We start from the raw sequence: 18,011 nt of genomic DNA, 5'->3' as shown, positions 1-18,011 counted from the left end.
CGAATTACAGTGTTGAATGCATGCGGCGTTGTAGTTTGGCTGTGGTTATTGCCGTACATTCTGTGCTATGAGTGTTACTGTGATTTGTTTATTTCTTGCTTGGGTGACTTATTTGTGGTTCAATATGACAAATAATGAGGTTGGTGCAACTGTAGTAGACAGGGAGGTGAAAGCAGACTCTTTAGGAGAGAGTAATCAGGTGGAGACAAAAATAAAAGTAAATAGTAGTGAAGTGTCGAAGGATTCCGGTATAGGGGACAGTAGTATATCAACAGAGATGGGAAGTCCTAATGCAGTGTAGTCACCAATCATGAAGACGCCCAGACGGGCTGAGTGTAAACTTGGGCCTGACCTGTCTATCGTTGACATGCTCAAAACATTATTGCATGATAACAAAAAATTATTGCACCATAACAAACAACTAAATGAAGATATTAAGCGCCAGAAAGAAGATATTAAGCGATCGGTAGAGCCTGAAAACAAACAATTAAGGGAAGATATTGTGTACCAGAAGGAAGATATTAAGCGATCGGTAAAGCAGATAAACGAACGACTCAGTGAAAAGGTCGACGAAACTAATGAGGCTCTAAAGAAGCTGACTGAGTCAAGTCATCAGAGGATAGGGGAACTTACCGTTCGGTTTGATGAGAACGTTGCAGACAATACTAAACCTTTTGAAAAGGCAGAATCGGATGTCATAGAAGTGATGGAACAACTTACTAAAAAGGTTGAGGTTTACGGCGAGTATTTCGAAGAACTGAATGTGAAAGTGAACCACTGTAAACGTAGGATATCAGCTGTTGTGCTCAACCCAGATGCTTATGCACTGCGAGTAGAAGAGGCGTACAGTGAGGTAGGAAAGACTCAGGAACAGGTCGGTCAGCAGGTGGAGAACCAAGTGAAATCACTATTACGTAATGGAAGCATTGCTGGAGGTAGCTTAATTGGTATACAAAATGACGAGGTTTCCCACAGTACAGCAGATATTAAGAACTTCGAACCAAATGGAAGATAGCATCCCAGAGGTTTCCTAGATCAACTTGAGGGCGTGTTACCTTAATTATGGGATGAGCAGAGAAAGGTAAGCTTTGTTGCAGCAAGATTGGAAGGTGAAGCTGATACCTGGGGTATGATAATAGGACATAAGTTGTGAAAAGGAATTTTTGCAGCAATATTGGTCGCGACGGAAGGGAAATGAAGTACGTAACAATCTACATCAAGGTAGAAGATTTGAGAGCGGGCGTGGCCAGCACTTAAAGTAAATTTTTGAAGATTATTATGAGAGGAACTTGTATTTAGATGAACCAATGATGACAGAAGCAATACTGTCCCCAATCATAAGTAAACAACCAACTGGAGTTCAGGGTAAGTCGCTAGCAATCCCTAGAGATTACATAGAGGCAATGAAGTCACCCTTAGGACAATTACACACGTTGTATGAGTCACGAGGAACAGGAGGAGTAGAAGATTATAGAAGAGTATCAGGGAACAACGAACCCAATGCAGATACCCATTCACACCCTAACAATTTACATACTGAACGGCACTGGAATAATAATAATGGAAGGAGACATGACTGTGGTTTCCATGGCCGTGGTGGTCACAGAGCACACTGTGGTGGCTACGGATATCAGAACTCAGGGTACAATGCATCGGATGACCAGGTACGACTCTGGAAACATAGCAAGTGGAAAGAGTATATAACATATTTTGAGGGTACAATCAGTAGCCTACCTCATGACATGTGTGAATCTGTACATTTGTCACCTGCTATTGTCCACAAGTATAAACATTCATTTCTGATTATACGGGGTGTCCCAGCTGTCTCGTCCACCCAAAATATCTCTGGAACAATAACAGCTATTGGAAAACGACTTTCACCGGTATCAATGTAGGGCTGGGACCCATGAATGTACGAGGGCAGTTCAATAAGTAATGAAACACATTTTTTTTCTGAAACAGGGGTTGTTTTATTCAGCATTGAAATACACCAGGTTATTCCCCAATCTTTTAGCTACACAACACTATTTTTCAACGTAATCTCCATTCAATGCTACGGCCTTACGCCACCTTGAAATGAGGGCATGTATGCCTGCACGGTACCATTCCACTGGTCGATGTCGGAGCCAACGTTGTACTGCATCAATAACTTCTTCATCATCCGCGTAGTGCCTCCCACGGATTGCGTCCTTCATTGGGCCAAACATATGGAAATCCGACGGTGCGAGATCGGGGCTGTAGGGTGCATGAGGAAGAACAGTCCACTGAAGTTTTGTGAGTTCCTCTCGGGTGCGAAGACTTGTGTGAGGTCTTGCGTTGTCATGAACAAGGAGAAGTTCGTTCAGATTTTTGTGCCTACGAACACGCTGAAGTCGTTTCTTCAATTTCTGAAGAGTAGCACAATACACTTCAGAGTTGATCGTTTGACCATGAGGAAGGACATCGAACAGAATAACCCCTTCAGCGTCCCAGAAGACTGTAACCATGACTTTACTGGCTGAGGGTATGGCTTTAAACTTTTTCTTGGTAGGGGAGTGGGTGTGGCGCCACTCCATTGATTGCCGTTTTGTTTCAGGTTCGAAGTGATGAACCCATGTTTCATCGCCTGTAACAATCTTTGACAAGAAATTGTCACCCTCAGCCACATGACGAGCAAGCAATTCCGCACAGATGGTTCTCCTTTGCTCTTTATGGTGTTCGGTTAGACAACGAGGGACCCAGCGGGAACAAACCTTTGAATATCCCAACTGGTGAACAATTGTGACAGCACTACCAACAGAGATGTCAAGTTGAGCACTGAGTTGTTTGATGGTGATCCGTCGATCATCTCGAACGAGTGTGTTCGCACGCTCCGCCATTGCAGGAGTCACAGCTGTGCACGGCCGGCCCGCACGCGGGAGATCAGACAGTCTTGCTTGACCTTGCGGCGATGATGACACACGCTTTGCCCAACGACTCACCGTGCTTTTGTCCACTGCCAGATCACCGTAGACATTCTGCAAGCGCCTATGAATATCTGAGATGCCCTGGTTTTCCGCCAAAAGAAACTCGATCACTGCCAGTTGTTTGCAACGCACATCCGTTACAGACGCCATTTTAACAGCTTCGTACAGCGCTGCCACCTGTCGGAAGTCAATGAAACTACACGAGACGAAGCGGGAATGTTTGAAAATATTCCACAAGAAATTTCCGGTTTTTTCAACCAAAATTGGCGGAGAAAAAAAATGTGTTGCATTACTTATTGAACTGCCCTCGTACATATTTGGAAACATTCTAAAACGAAAGCATATGTGTTTTTAACACAAACTTATGTTTTTTTTAAATGGACCTCCTATATTTTTTCTTCAGCAATCCATAGCATGACAAAGCACATACACAATGGCGTTGATCGCATCGCAATATTCCCATTACATCCCGAGATATTGCGACGCGTTCACGCTTGAAACACCCGGCATGCGCTGCTAGCGCACGTCCTGAGGCTCAGGCGTGAACCCCATGCTGCCCGTAATCGCGATGTGATTGACATGCGTTATCACACTTCCATACTTATCAAGAGGTCCGAAACGAATAATACGGTCTGCTGCCATCCTGCATTAACGTCGTACATTCCAGCAGGTGTTTATCCCATAGGCTAGGGGTGATGCGGTTCTGTAACATATCTGTGTACCGCAACGTTAGTCACAAAGTTAACTTCGCTTATCGTTAATACGTTACTAAAAAGGTAATGCAGTTCAACGTTAAAACTTTACTTTACTGTAGATCTAGCGCAAGTGACAGTTAATCATTCACTCGTAATAGTAAAATTCATGTTGATGGTTTTAGTGAAACGAGCAAGTGGACTAAAAGTTTGACCGTTGTTTGGGTAAAAATGTTTTGATTTGGGAAGTTCAGGTAGGACATAGACGATGAATGTAAACATGTTTAACCAATTAGTTTTATTATCGCATAATTATCAATGTTATGTTTATCTAATGCGTTAAACGACAAATTGTTGCAAACAAATGTTTCTTAACATCACTGGGTAAAATGGCCCTTTGTAGAAACTTCCACTGTGATACCAGCACTACATACTAAACATAGCGTTCATATCTCATGTTCAAAGTGATGCCCATTGGCTTGCATACATAGGGTCACTCTGCGGATGAAGGATGCCCTACTTCGTGCTACTGTTTCCTCTTTGATGGCTGTACAAGCATCAATAAGGCGTTGCTTCATGTCCTCTGGTGTTGTTGGTTCATGCTGGTAAACAGCATCCTTCACTGCTCCCCAAAGAAAATAATCCAGCGGTGTAAGGTCCGGAGATTGGGCAGGCCACCTAACTGGGCCACCTCGTCCAATCCACCTATCAGGGCGTGCGCTAGCAGCGCATGTCGGGTGTTTCAAGCGTCAACTTCGCGTCTCAGTATCTCGGAATGTAATGGGAATATTGCGATGCAATCAACGCCATTGTGTATGTGCTTTGTCATGCTATGGATTGCTAAAGAAACAATATAGGAGGTCCATTTAAAAAAACATAAGTTTGTGTTGAAAAACACATATGCTTTCGTTTTAGAATGTTTCCAAATATGTACATTCATGGGCCCCAGCCCTACATTGATACCGGTGAAAGTCGTTTTCCAGTGGCTGTTATTGTTCCAGAGATATTTTGGTTGGACAAGATAGCTGGGACACCCTGTATATAAGCTTTAATGAAGGCACTCTAATCGAGTGAGACTAAAATAGGATGTGTTACTGCCATATGCAATATTATAATTTTTTCACTTTCTATCTGTTCAGTCTAGACTATATATATTACGTTTCTTCTTTCCCATACTATGATATGGTTAGAGTGATTACTAGTGTCTATAGGTTGTGCTACCCAAAAAGTTTTTCATTTAAAAATATCTTACTGCACCTGCTTAATGATTGCGTACCTGTTAATATTTTTGTGTTATTCACTTAGTAACTGAATTCAACTTGCAGGAGTTTCATATGTATATGTATATGTATTTTAATTAGCCAATTGGTGTATTATGTCAGATAGAACATTGTAATGTCTACTGTAGTAGTAACAGACTATGAGTAGGTTGAATAAGCATTGCTATCACAACACTGAGAGCGTCATTAACCTATTTCATGTATGCCAATGAACGGATTACCACGAGGCGAGAGTGGCGAGCAGATGACGACTATACTGCACATCTGCCGGTCGGCGAGCATCGACGCTACAGTCACTCTCCACCCCCTTGCAGTGCAAAGAACGCTACCTTGTGACGCAGTGTTGTGAGTAGTGAAAGAATATTTTTTTGCTGGATTTTTGTCGGCCTAGTGCTGATGGAGGTTCTCTAGCTTTTTTTTGCCTAATAGTGTCACCAGTGATATTGTCTACCTGGAGTAGCAGTGAACGTGTGTGTTTTTCTGATCGTTCTTTATCTCTTTCTTTCAGGCACCGCCTATCATATCTAACCTCTTGTAATTGTAAAACTTTCTGTTTCAGGGACTTAATGTTCGTGCGCCTTGTTATATTAACTATTTGTTTATCCGCTGTATTGTAACTGTGTTTTGCTATACAGGTTGCACTATAGGTAGGGTACTTTTGCTAGGTATTTTTTTTTTTTTTTTTTTGGGATAAGCTCTTATGGGATCAAACTGCGGGGGTCATCGGTCCCTAAGCTTACGCACTACGTAATCTATCTCAAACTGAGTTACGCTAAGGGCAACACACACACACACACACGCGCACACACACGCACACACACACCCGTTCCCGAGGGAGGACTCGAACCTCCGACGGTGGGAGCCGTGCGGGCCGTCACAAGGCGCCCCAGTCCGCGAGGCTACACCACGCGGCTATCTGTATTTCGATTTCTCTTCGACAATTCGAAAAACTTTTTCATGCGGGAATGTAAGCGTTTGTCATATCGCTGGTTTTGGTTGCCGAGTATCTTTGCGAGCGGCCGCGTTTTGCAGTCGAGCACGGGACACGGAGCTGTTATGTTGTGCTGTGGGTAGCTCTACATGTGAAAGCCATTATTATGGAAGTTAAAGTGTGGCTACAAGTACTATTACAGTGAAGTAATCAGATATGAAGTGAATTCAGTGAAAAGGGGCGCCAAGAAGTAAATAAATACACTCCTGGAAATTGAAATAAGAACACCGTGAATTCATTGTCCCAGGAAGGGGAAACTTTATTCACACATTCCTGGTGTCAGATACATCACATGATCACACTGACAGAACCATAGGCACATAGACACAGGCAACAGAGCATGCACAATGTCGACACTAGTACAGTGTATATCCACCTTTCGCAGCAATGCAGGCTGCTATTCTCCCATGGAGACGATCGTAGAGATGCTGGATGTAGTCCTGTGGAACGGCTTGCCATGCCATTTCCACCTGGCGCCTCAGTTGGACCAGCGTTCGTGCTGGACGTTCAGACCGCGTGAGACGACGCTTCATCCAGTCCCAAACATGCTCAATAAGGGACAGATCCGGAGATCTTGCTGGCCAGGGTAGTTGACTTACACCTTCTAGAGCACGTTGGGTGGCACGGGATACATGCGGACGTGCATTGTCCTGTTGGAACAGCAAGTTCCCTTGCCGGTCTAGGAATGGTAGAACGATGGGTTCGATGACGGTTTGGATGTACCGTGCACTATTCAGTGTCCCCTCGACGCTCACCAGTTGTGTACGGCCAGTGTAGGAGATCGCTCCCCACACCATGATGCCGGTGTTGGCCCTGTGTGCCTCGGTCGTATGCAGTCCTGATTGTGGCGCTCACCTGCACGGCGCCAAACACGCATACGACCATCATTGGCACCAAGGCAGAAGCGACTCTCATCGCTGAAGACGACACGTCTCCATTCGTCCCTCCATTCACGCCTGTCGCGACACCACTGGAGGCGGGCTGCACGATGTTGGGGCGTGAGCGGAAGACGGCCTAACGGTGTGCGGGACCGTAGCCCAGCTTCATGGAGACGGTTGCGAATGGTCCTCGCCGATACCCCAGGAGCAACAGTGTCCCTAATTTGCTGGGAAGTGGCGGTGCGGTCCCCTACGGCACTGCGTAGGATCCTACGGTCATGGCGTGCATCCGTGCGTCGCTGCGGTCCGGTCCCAGGTCGACGGGCACGTGCACCTTCCGCCGACCACTGGCGACAACATCGATGTACTGTGGAGACCTCACGCCCCACGTGTTGAGCAATTCGGCGGTACGTCCACCCGGCCTCCCGTATGCCCACTATACGCCCTCGCTCAAAGTCCGTCAACTGCACATACGGTTCACGTCCACGCTGTCGCGGCATGCTACCAGTGTTAAAGACTGCGATGGAGCTCCGTATGCCACGGCAAACTGGCTGACACTGACGGCGGCGGTGCACAAATGCTGCGCAGCTAGCGCCATTCGACGGCCAACACCACGGTTCCTGGTGTGTCCGCTGTGCCGTGCGTGTGATCATTGCTTGTACAGCCCTCTCGCAGTGTCCGGAGCAAGTATGGTGGGTCTGACACACCGGTGTCAATGTGTTCTTTTTTCCATTTCCAGGAGTGTATGAGCGGTGCCGCCGATAACGTATTTGAGTATCCACTCGCTGCGTGTCGTACCGAACAGCATGAATCAACGGCGCCGTGTTCGGCCTCCTGGTATGAACTAATGTGAATCATCAAAAATAGTTACCACAAAGGAGTGCAATCAAGTGCCAGTGTCTTGTAGCGAGCGCGAGAACGTGCGTTCGGTCATCGCGTTTTCGCGTCACCAACAGTCAGCTGCGTTGTGTCGGTTACGCGTACGCTCGTCCAAGTGATGTTGTGGACAGATAATCATCAAGAATGTTAATTGGCATAAACACTTATGACTCAGAATGTAAACAGTTCAACCTGCGATTTTCTTATCGTTTCAGAATATAGTTGTTCATACCAGACATAGGGCAGTGTTGTGTTCAATGTTGAGTGGTTCCCCTAAATCCGACAGCATTTTAGATACATAATTTCAGGCAAGCCAGCAGCAGTGTGGAGCAGAACAGTACGACCGCCGCGGGAGTATCAGATACGTGGTGTGGACGGGGCGCACGGTCATGCGAGAACAGTTTAAAGGACCTCCACCATTTGTACCCCCGGGCATGTTACACTCGGTATCTGAATCTCAATCTAAATTGGTATTTATGTAAAATTTTGCCACCACCTGCAACATAATTACTACGCTTAAAATTTTCATTGGAGCGCCTAATTACATAAATGAGTACCAAGTGAAAGCTAAATAAACTTGACAGAAAATAATTGGTATACCACTTGATACATTTATTCTGAGAGATCTGTTCACCTACTCAACCAAAGATCTACACACTGATTTGAAACTTAATGGAAAATAATAGTTTTATCTGCTGCTGTTCTTTGTATCTCGAAATAGTACCCCTCTTTCTTCTCTGTGCTTTGCACCTATCAGCTTCCAGACAGAATCTTTGTTTATAAAGTGTAACGTTTTACATGTGATGTACTACAACAGGGGAAGGTGTCTCGGCCACTGGCGGTATTTTACCTAAGTTTTATAGGCGCATTAACATTTAGGTTCAGCTTTTAGTCCAAGACTTCCAAAGAGCCGTGTGCCCAAACAGTATTTTGTGTGTCTAATGGAAAGTGGCACACGTTACCCCAAAGCTGTATCATAACACACAAGTCATATCGATCACATGTATCGCTCAAGCAAAGAGTTTAGACCCCCCACTGACAGCGCGTGCACTCTTCGCCTTGGGAAGGATCTAAAGCCTGCGCGTGAGCGGCAGGGTGAGATGTGTCTAATATTACACTGTCAAGCATAGAGGGGTGCACTGGTGGCCGAGAGCGCCGCCATTGCCGATGCGGATGGTCAGCAAGGAGACAGTCTCGTAACCGCCGCCGACCAGACGAGATACTCGAGAGCGCAGTGTGCTGTTGTTGGCCCAGCGGGTCGCGGTGAGGGTCAAGGTTAGACGGACCGCGCCAAAGGCTGCTATCTTAGGCTCATCCACGCTGCCAGATGAATGGTGAGAACCTGCCGGGCATTTCATTTGGACTACATTTCCCCTCATTACTTGGATCCTACATTTGCCTAGGTGGTTAGGGTTTCAAGTGGCATGTCAGTGAGAAACTGTACACTGTTAGTTATGTGTTTAAACTAATGGGTGGAACTGAACGCTGTGTTTACCAAATGCATTTGCTCTCTGAGCACTGAACTACGAATATTTGTTGACTAGCTGCGTTAGTACTATGGCGTTATATAAAGCAGTGCGGATTGCTGAATTCATGCATAATTGATTCGCTTTGTTGTAAAGTGTAATTTAATTGTTTTCTTTGTGTTGTAGAAGCCTGTTATAACTGTACACGTTAAAGTAGCGTGGCAGGAGATACGGGTTTACTGGTGGGTTGTAGAAGTACCCGTCTGAGATGTTTTACCTCAGCTAGATGTCACAGAGTCAGCGTCATTTTCCTGAATGTATGGCACTGAAACATTATTTGTACCGCTGGAAGAAGGCAGCATCAGGTGTAAATTCAGCATTGTACTGCGTTTATTGTTACTGCTATTGCTTTGGGCACTTGTATTTTATTTATTCTTAATGGTTAATGGTACTGATTTTCTTGCGGAGTGGCGAGCTGAGTAGAGTTTGGATTTCAGAATACTGTCAGTTGGATGACAACCGAAGTTCAGCTTAAATAATCGAATTTTGCTTTAGTCTTATTAAAATCTTGGAATAGTGATGTGCAGTTCTTTAGTAAACCAAATTTAAGTGACTTTACACTGTTACTTGTAAGCGCCCAGGCCCGTTGTAATTCCATAATTTTGCAACTTAGTACCTGTACAAAGTTTTAATTGTTAATATTAATGCAACTGTTTGTGAAGTACCAATTTATGCAAATTGCCTTGGTTGTTTGATAAATAAATGTCATATAGAAGGGATCAGTGGCTTACCAATCAAAGATCCAAGTTTAACCCACTATTCCTAATATCGAATGCACCAAAATTTACATGGTGATGGAGGTTTCAACCTTTGAAACACATTGTGAGGATAAATTAAATAGTGGCTGCTAACAAAAAACTTTTTTCGATGTAAAGTTCTTACTCAGAGAGAGAGGCGAGGAGGAGGGGTGCAGAGGGAGGAAGGGGGGGAGTGGGCAATAAGCGCAATGTCCCTGCATTTCATTGCTGACCGTTTCTTGCTGCCCAGCATACGAGAGATTCCATCAAGAGCGTAGAAGAGGGATGTTCACATACCGTCATATCAATAGAGTATCTTCTGTGCTTCGATTTGAGATAAGCTGCGACTGGCAGAGTCATCTGTCGAGGGCAACACTGTATTGTTGTGAGATGTCATCAACTACAATGGACAGTTGCACTTGTTAGGTGGCCTTCACTGTAGCAAGTCACATCAATGCAATGACGAACTGAATGATGGCATTTTCATTCGGTCTCTACTTATTTATCAACTCCCAAATTCATTGCCAGTTAAAAACTGGCTAGCAACCGTACCATCCTAAACCTTCTTCATGGCACAGGTCACGTGGGCTGCGACCTCATTCGTCTACCTGGGTACTTCCCCCAGCACAGAGATTTACGTGGGGGAAAATCACCACCATCACTACATCAGGAATGAGGAGTCTTAGCACTCTCCAAAACTTCGGCCTCATCACTGGGAAGAATTATTCCAGAACAAATTACAACACATATGTTTTTTAGCACAAAATCCCATTTTGACAGACGTGAAAACTTAATAAGAAAAAATAGCTGAGAAAGTAATCACTGTATACAGTAGTGACACATACCACATTTGCTGGAGACAGCACCAACAGGGTGAAAAGTACAGAAGAGAAGCCTACACAAAGTAATGTGCAAGTGACACACGTAGAATCGTGGAGGACGAATCTGACGTAAGTGGACTAATGACAATAGAAGTAACTATATAATCAAGAGATTTGATGAAAGGAGCAGCACACTGGGAACAACTGAAGTTCCCAGGCAAAGAAATTTGTGACTGCATGCACCATATCCAAATGAAACGTATGCAGCAGAGAACAGTGTCCTCCTTACATGACATTTTACATCCACTAAATTGTTTCGTAATATTCGTTTGACAGTAAAATGACACTCAGTGCTTGCGCTTGTGTGCCTTGAGTCTCACAAATCTTGCAAGCACTGGAAAGTAAATAGGAATGTACACTATTACCGCAGATACATGACCATGAGCTGCTTGGTATGGAGAAGTGCACATGCGCCAACGGAAAAAAAAATCGCAACACCAAGAAGGAGTTGTGCGACATGACCAAAAGATGGTAGGCGTGTTTATACACCTGAAAGATGATGTCTATTCGAATTTCACGCCTGTTACATAAGTGTGGCTATAGTAGTGTCTTTATGAGGATGCGAATCTGGTTTGCTTTAAATACACCCTTAACGGTCGTGAGCGTTACTTACTTTTTGAGATTGGACGTGGTTAGAATACCTTTATCATCATCAACACGTCATTGACTTTGAACGAGATCTTGTAATAGATCTGCAGGAGGCTGCATGTTCGTTCTGTGACACTGCAGAAAGACTTGGCATGAATGTAGCCACAGACTATTATCGCTGGTAGCGGTGGTCATGAGAATGTACAACCGCGGGCTCCAGACAACCACGTGGCACCACCAAGACCATCGTGTTCTGCATATGGCTCTGGCATATAAATATTGCATCTGCAGCAGGAATTTGAGAAGCAGTTGGCAGCACGAGCTGCTACAAATCGGTTATTTCAGCGACAGCTCCTAGCCACACGCACTGCAGCGAGCATACCAATTACCCCAAACCACCGCCATTTGCGACTTCAGTGGTGTCAAACAAAACCTCGTTCGATGGCATGTTGGAGGTATGTTGCTTTTTCTGATGAAAGCTGGTTCAGCGTCGGTGCCAATGATGGCCGTGTGTTGGCTAGAAAGAGGCGAATTGAGAGCCGGCAGCCAACCTGTCTGTGTGCTAGACACACTGCACCTATACCTGGAGATATGGTCTCGGATGCGATTTCGTGTGACAGCAGGAGCACTTTCGTGGTTATCCCATGCACCCTGGCTGCAAATTTGCACATCAGTTTAGCGATTTGACCTGTCGTGTTGCCATTCATGTATAGCATTCCTGGACAACGCTCATCTGCACACCGCTGTTGTAACCCAACTTGCTCTTCAAGGTGTCGACAAGTTGCCTTGGGCCTGCTCGAACACAATATCCTTCTCCAATAGAGCAGATATAGGACATCATTGGACGACAACGCCAGCGCCATCCACATTCAGTATTAAGCGCCCCTGTATTGACCGACCAAGTGCAAAAGGTATGGAAATCCATCACAGAAACTGACATCCAACACCTCGGTTACACCAGTTATTAATGTAACAGAATTTCACATTTTCAACATCTTACCCTTCACTTACATTCACCTGTAAACTTGAAGTGTTAATCACTAAATATGTTATGTAGGCAAATGTATTCCCGATATTTTGTTACTCTACATTAATTATTTTTTGTGTTGTAATTTTTTTCTGTCAGTGTATAAAATTACACATCTTAACACAAATGCTGAAGGAATCGCAAGATACTGTAGAAGTACACTTGGCAATTGAAGGCCAACACCTTGAGACAATATTTGGTATCATAGGTCTTTACCTCCCACATTGATTTCTGCGGTTATTTCACGCTGTACTGATTGCGTGTCAGCACTGACAACTCTATGTAAATGCCAATGTTCTCAGTTGTTACGCAAAGGCTGTGTTGCCCGTGGTGAGAAGTAATGCTTGAAAATAGGTATTCTTGGCACACTCTTGATACTGTGGATTTCTGAATACTCAATTCCCTAACAATTTCCGAAATGGAATGTCCCATGTGTCCAGCTCCAACTACAATTCTGGATTCAGAGTCTGTTAATTCCCGTCATGCGGCCATAATCACATTGGAAACCTTTTCACATGAATCACCTGAGGACAAATGACAACTCCGCTTTTCTTTTCATTATTGTGATTTCATTCCCCTGCCCCATATGGGCAGGGGAGGGCTGTCAGCGGCACAATCCGCCGCTCTTCAGCCGAGTGACATGGCAACTAAAATAAGATAAAATGTTACATACATAAGGCGATAAAAATGGGAACATAAAACAGAGTAAAAGGAGAAAATGGAGGTAAAAATAGACTGACATGGAGACGTTCATGGGGGACAGTAAAAAAAGTCACCAGAATGTTAAAAAGCACAGTTGGCGAGTCTTAAAACACAAAGAAGACACTGAATGGACATGTACAGGTTAAAAGTCGGCCACAGTATTAAAAACACTCCACAACAACACACTTAAAACCCACTTGTAGCACACACAACGAAGAATAAAACTGCCAGGTGGGACCTGCCGAGGGAAAGGTCAGAGAGGATGGAAAATGAGGAGGAGAGCAAGGGGCAGCAGGGGAAGCGGCAGTATGAAGAGAGTAGGGGCGTCAGCGGGTACATAGAGAGGCAGGAGACACGTGGGGTGGGAGGTGAAGAGGGAAGACAGGGGACGGAGGGAGTGCAGAGACACTGAAAGGGGGCACAAGAGAGGAGGGGGAGTAGGAGGGGGAAGGCGCTCAGGAGGAGAGAGAGGGAGGAGAGGGAGCCCTGAGGAGGAGGCAGGAAGATGGGGTTAGACTTGGTAGGAAGGATAGATGTCAGGGTGAAGCTCATCATCCGGGAGGAGCTGACAGTGGAAGCTGCGTTGGGAAAGGAGATGGAGGGTATGGAGATGGAGAGAGGGTGTAACACAATGGTAAAGGCACAGCAACTGGTTACGGGTGGAGAGGAAGGGAGACGCCAGGGGGTGAGGGGGATCACGGCGGCGGACAATATAGAGTGTGCGGATGTGTTCATGGAAAAGAAGAAGGTGAGAGAAGGGGATGATGTCGTAGAGGATGCGCGTGGGGGACGGAAGGTGAATGTGGAAGGCGAGGCGGAGCGCATGGCATTCGAAGATTACAGCTCCGCCAATGCACTGCCTTTTTATACCTTGTGTGCCCAATACCGCTGCCATGTGTGTGTGTGTGTGTGTGTGTGTGTGTGTGTGTGTGTGTGTATCGCTATCTCATGGGTTTTGCCACCTCAGTGTAATGTGGTCACTCAATTACAGCTTTTGTAGCCAGTCATTAGTTTCTGCATATCTACTGCCACATGTATCCATTTGAATCTTCATATTGCTGCCTAATTTTGGTGTTCATCTAAAATTCTTCTCTCCATGCTTACCTCCAATACCAAACTAACTTTTCGTTGATGGCTCCAAAAGTGGGGTACTCCTGCCGATATCCTTGTCTCTGACGAACACTCGCAGTCGATGACAGCATACTGGGATCTATTACTTAAGATGTGTTTGAGCCATTCATACCTGAGGACCTATTCCATTCGCTGGTATCTTCGTTGACATTCTGCAGTGGGGCACCACGTAAAATGCATCCCACAAATCTAGAAACATGAGCTCTCCTGTAGCTCTTCATCTATACCTCGCATTATATCATGTGGGAAAAGAGCAAGCTGAGTTTCACATGAGCGATGACTTTTAAAACCCTGCTGGTTTGTGGACAAAAACTTCTCGGTCTCAAAAAAATTTATTGTATTCGAAATGAGAATGTGTTCTAGATTTTTGCAGCAAACCAATGTTAGAAATATTAGTCCGTAATTTCTCGGGTCCGATCTTTTACCCTACTTATATACAAGTCACCTGCAGTTTTTTTAAAGTCGCTTGGGGTATTGCGTTAGGCGAGAGATTCACAATAAACTCAAGCTAAGTGTCCAGTACCCTACTCTTCGTAAAACCGAAATGAGGTTCCACCCGTGTCTAGCGACCTATTTATTTTCAACTTTTTCAGTTGTTTCTCTACGCCAGTGTTGCCTATTATTACAGTCTCCACACGGGGGTCTGTGCGATTGTCAAATGACTTTGTTCGATGGAAGCCATAGACACACTTCGCGATTTTACATAGGACCAGAATTTTCCCAGGTTCTCAGTCACATATTTTGGTGAGGCATTACGGTGGCAGCAGTTTTACGCTTCGCACAATGATGTTTTCAGAGACGCACGAATCTCTGAAAATCTTGGCCTGCCACCTTCTGAGCGTTCTCGTTTGAACCGAGAGTGCAACTGCCTTTTGATTCCCCAGCGTTTTGCAAATTTCATTATTAAATCACGGTCGGTCTTACCCGCCCTTAATACGCTCACAATATGCGTTGTTCTCGACACCACGATTTAAAATCTTTTTAAATTTTGCCCGTAATTCCTCTATGTCCATCTACTGGAAGTTAGTGATGTCATATCACTGTCTAATTGAAATGGTAACAACTGCTTGTCTGCTCTTTCTAGCAGAAATCCTCTCCTAGCCTCCTATGCTGATTTATTGACTTCCATAAGCATATTGCTATAAGGACAACATGATCATTAGTCCCTGTCTCTCTACTGATGCTGTCGATAACGTCTGGTCTGTTTGTATCTACAGGGTGTAAGGTATTTTCGTTGCACTGGGCTGCTGAACTAGCTGCTCTTAGCAGCTTTCTGAAAACGATTGCAAAAGTACTTTGCAAGACTGACTAGCTGTACCCCTGAAATACATCCATAGATGTCCCATTCTACACTCGAAATGTTAATGTTGCCAATACTTTTCGCATCTGCAATGAAGACTCTCCCTCCTATGACATCTGATTAGCCTTTTCAATACAAGTCCCAAGCCCTGACAAATATCTGAAAGCTTGTGATTTGACGTTTTGGCCAGCTCTCGGTCTTATGAATAAATTGAGTGAGAGACGTTTCTGGAGGGCTGTAAATTCGGGAACATTGTAACGACTACTTGGACAACCTATAGATAAAAGTTTGACTGCCGCTTTCCTTCCTGTGTATTGACTGGCGAATGTTGATAGGAGTCCCTCAAACTACTACCTAGCCTAAAGAACATCCATGTGCGCTCTTCAAGTACTCTGCTACCCGAGTAGCTGCTTCCTTTCTGTAAAACACGCCTGACTTATCAATGGGAGTCCTACAAATCCCCACCGATAAAGCAGGTCTGGAAATCTGCAACAAAGACTGTTGCAGAGTTGACCAAGCCTTTAGTAGAGAACCTCCACTCGGCTCCAAACTGGGAGACCCCGATCAACTCTGGGAACAATGCTGCAGCGTTCACCATATTCGCCAGTTGCCTGTATAAGCTGAGTATCATCTCAGAACCCATGTAACAAGCATAGTTTGTGCCGATGTGAGCCACAACTTGCAGAGACATGTACTCTTCATGCTTAATAGCCCATGCAAGGCCACCTCCAGATCTTGGATCACACCACCAGCACACATACCAAGACCACATTCGCTTTCTTTCCAGTCCTGAACACTATCTTCCTCAGGGGGTCCAATAAGTGCCTGAGAGAGCTCCCTAAAACTAGCAAGCTCCTACCCAGCGTGCCTGTTAAGAACGTGCTGAAGGAAGAGCTACGTGTTCTCCAACAGGGCAAACGGGATAGGCCAGGCAGTCAGAGTTCACATTCGCCCTCCATGTCAACTGACACTAATGAGTGAACAACGGCCACTGACCCTGCTGTGAAGGCAGATCCGCCGCATTGGGTACACTAGAAAGTACCTCGGCAGTAGAGCCCCTGCATGTAACAACTGACATCTTGGGCGTCCCATGCAACTGGCCGGATTCTCTGCCACTGCTAAACCCTACGGCACCAGCCTGGAGACAGCTGACCATAACCAATAATGCATTCAGCAGTTCACAAACTGTACCCAGCTCCTCCTGCATCCGTACACAGAATGCACATCTCTTACCCATGCTGAAGAAGCCATGCTGAACAAGTAAACTACGAATGCAGACAGACGCCTAGATATGCAACTTTAACAAGTGTCACCAATGGATGAGATTGCCTGCATTTACACTTAACTGTCAGATTAAACCTCTTCAATAGGAAAACACACAAATTTAAGAAATATGCCACTAGTAAAACATAGAAAAAGGTAGATACATAACTTGTTGCACTGTAGACATGCACAGACAACAACTGGGGCTTTTGCTGGCCGGTAGCCAATACCGTTATAAAATCGTTTCAGCTCATTAGGTATGTATTGTAGAATTTCCTTTATATCATCTAGTTCCTTCTTCTTCATTGGAACATTTTGTACCATAACAGCTTAAATTTGACTAAACAGTTTATCAAAATTTTTGGCTACCTGTGACTATGATTTGATGCATGTAAGTATCGATGTTCCCAAATTATGTTACAAATATAGATGTTTCCCATGTCACACACATTAACAACCTGTTAAAAGTAAATGAAGTGATATATATTGTTTAAAATAACCAAAAGCACAAAAGTGATATTCATAAGTTATTTTACAATTGCATATTACGTTTGTCGAAGCAAATAATGAACTCAGGAATCCACTTTAGGTTTTCAGTCGATAGTTTTGCGGATGAATCGGCTGCTAAGTAGTGTGGCATGGACAGAACAAAATGAAAAGACAGCACTCGCGTACAGGATTGCCTGGTGTACATAACATAGCTGCGACATGTTTATCAATGCCAAAATATTTCGATTGCTGAACCTGCATATGGGAGTGGAAGTTGGTGCAGCAGCAGTAGCTTTTGGGTCAAATCAGCCGCCATCAATATAAGTTGGAATCTGCAAGCAACGCAACTTTGAGGAAAATTCCCACTGCAAGCAACATGGTAGTAACAAAATAATTTCATTTCACTGGAGGCATGAAGAGCCTAGCCAGATACCATTCTGTAATCTCTAACTACAATATCACAACAAAAATGATAAACAAGGCAAGATTTTCTTTTGAATCTCAGTAACAAGTGTGTAATGAATATTGCAGTCATGAATGTCATATCTAGTTACTGAGTGGACATAGCTATTTAAAAATATCTGTTAAAATCTTTATCTTAAAGTCATAAACTGAATCCAAATTTCATTGACAATGTGATTAAATAATTTAGTATAAATCTAAATGGTCGCAAGATTGAGAATTATGATAATGCAAGACTGT

The sequence above is a fragment of the Schistocerca americana genome, chromosome 5 (assembly GCF_021461395.2).
Source record: "Schistocerca americana isolate TAMUIC-IGC-003095 chromosome 5, iqSchAmer2.1, whole genome shotgun sequence".
Lineage (NCBI taxonomy): Eukaryota > Metazoa > Arthropoda > Insecta > Orthoptera > Acrididae > Schistocerca > Schistocerca americana.
Note: the sequence above shows the minus strand (reverse complement) of the source record.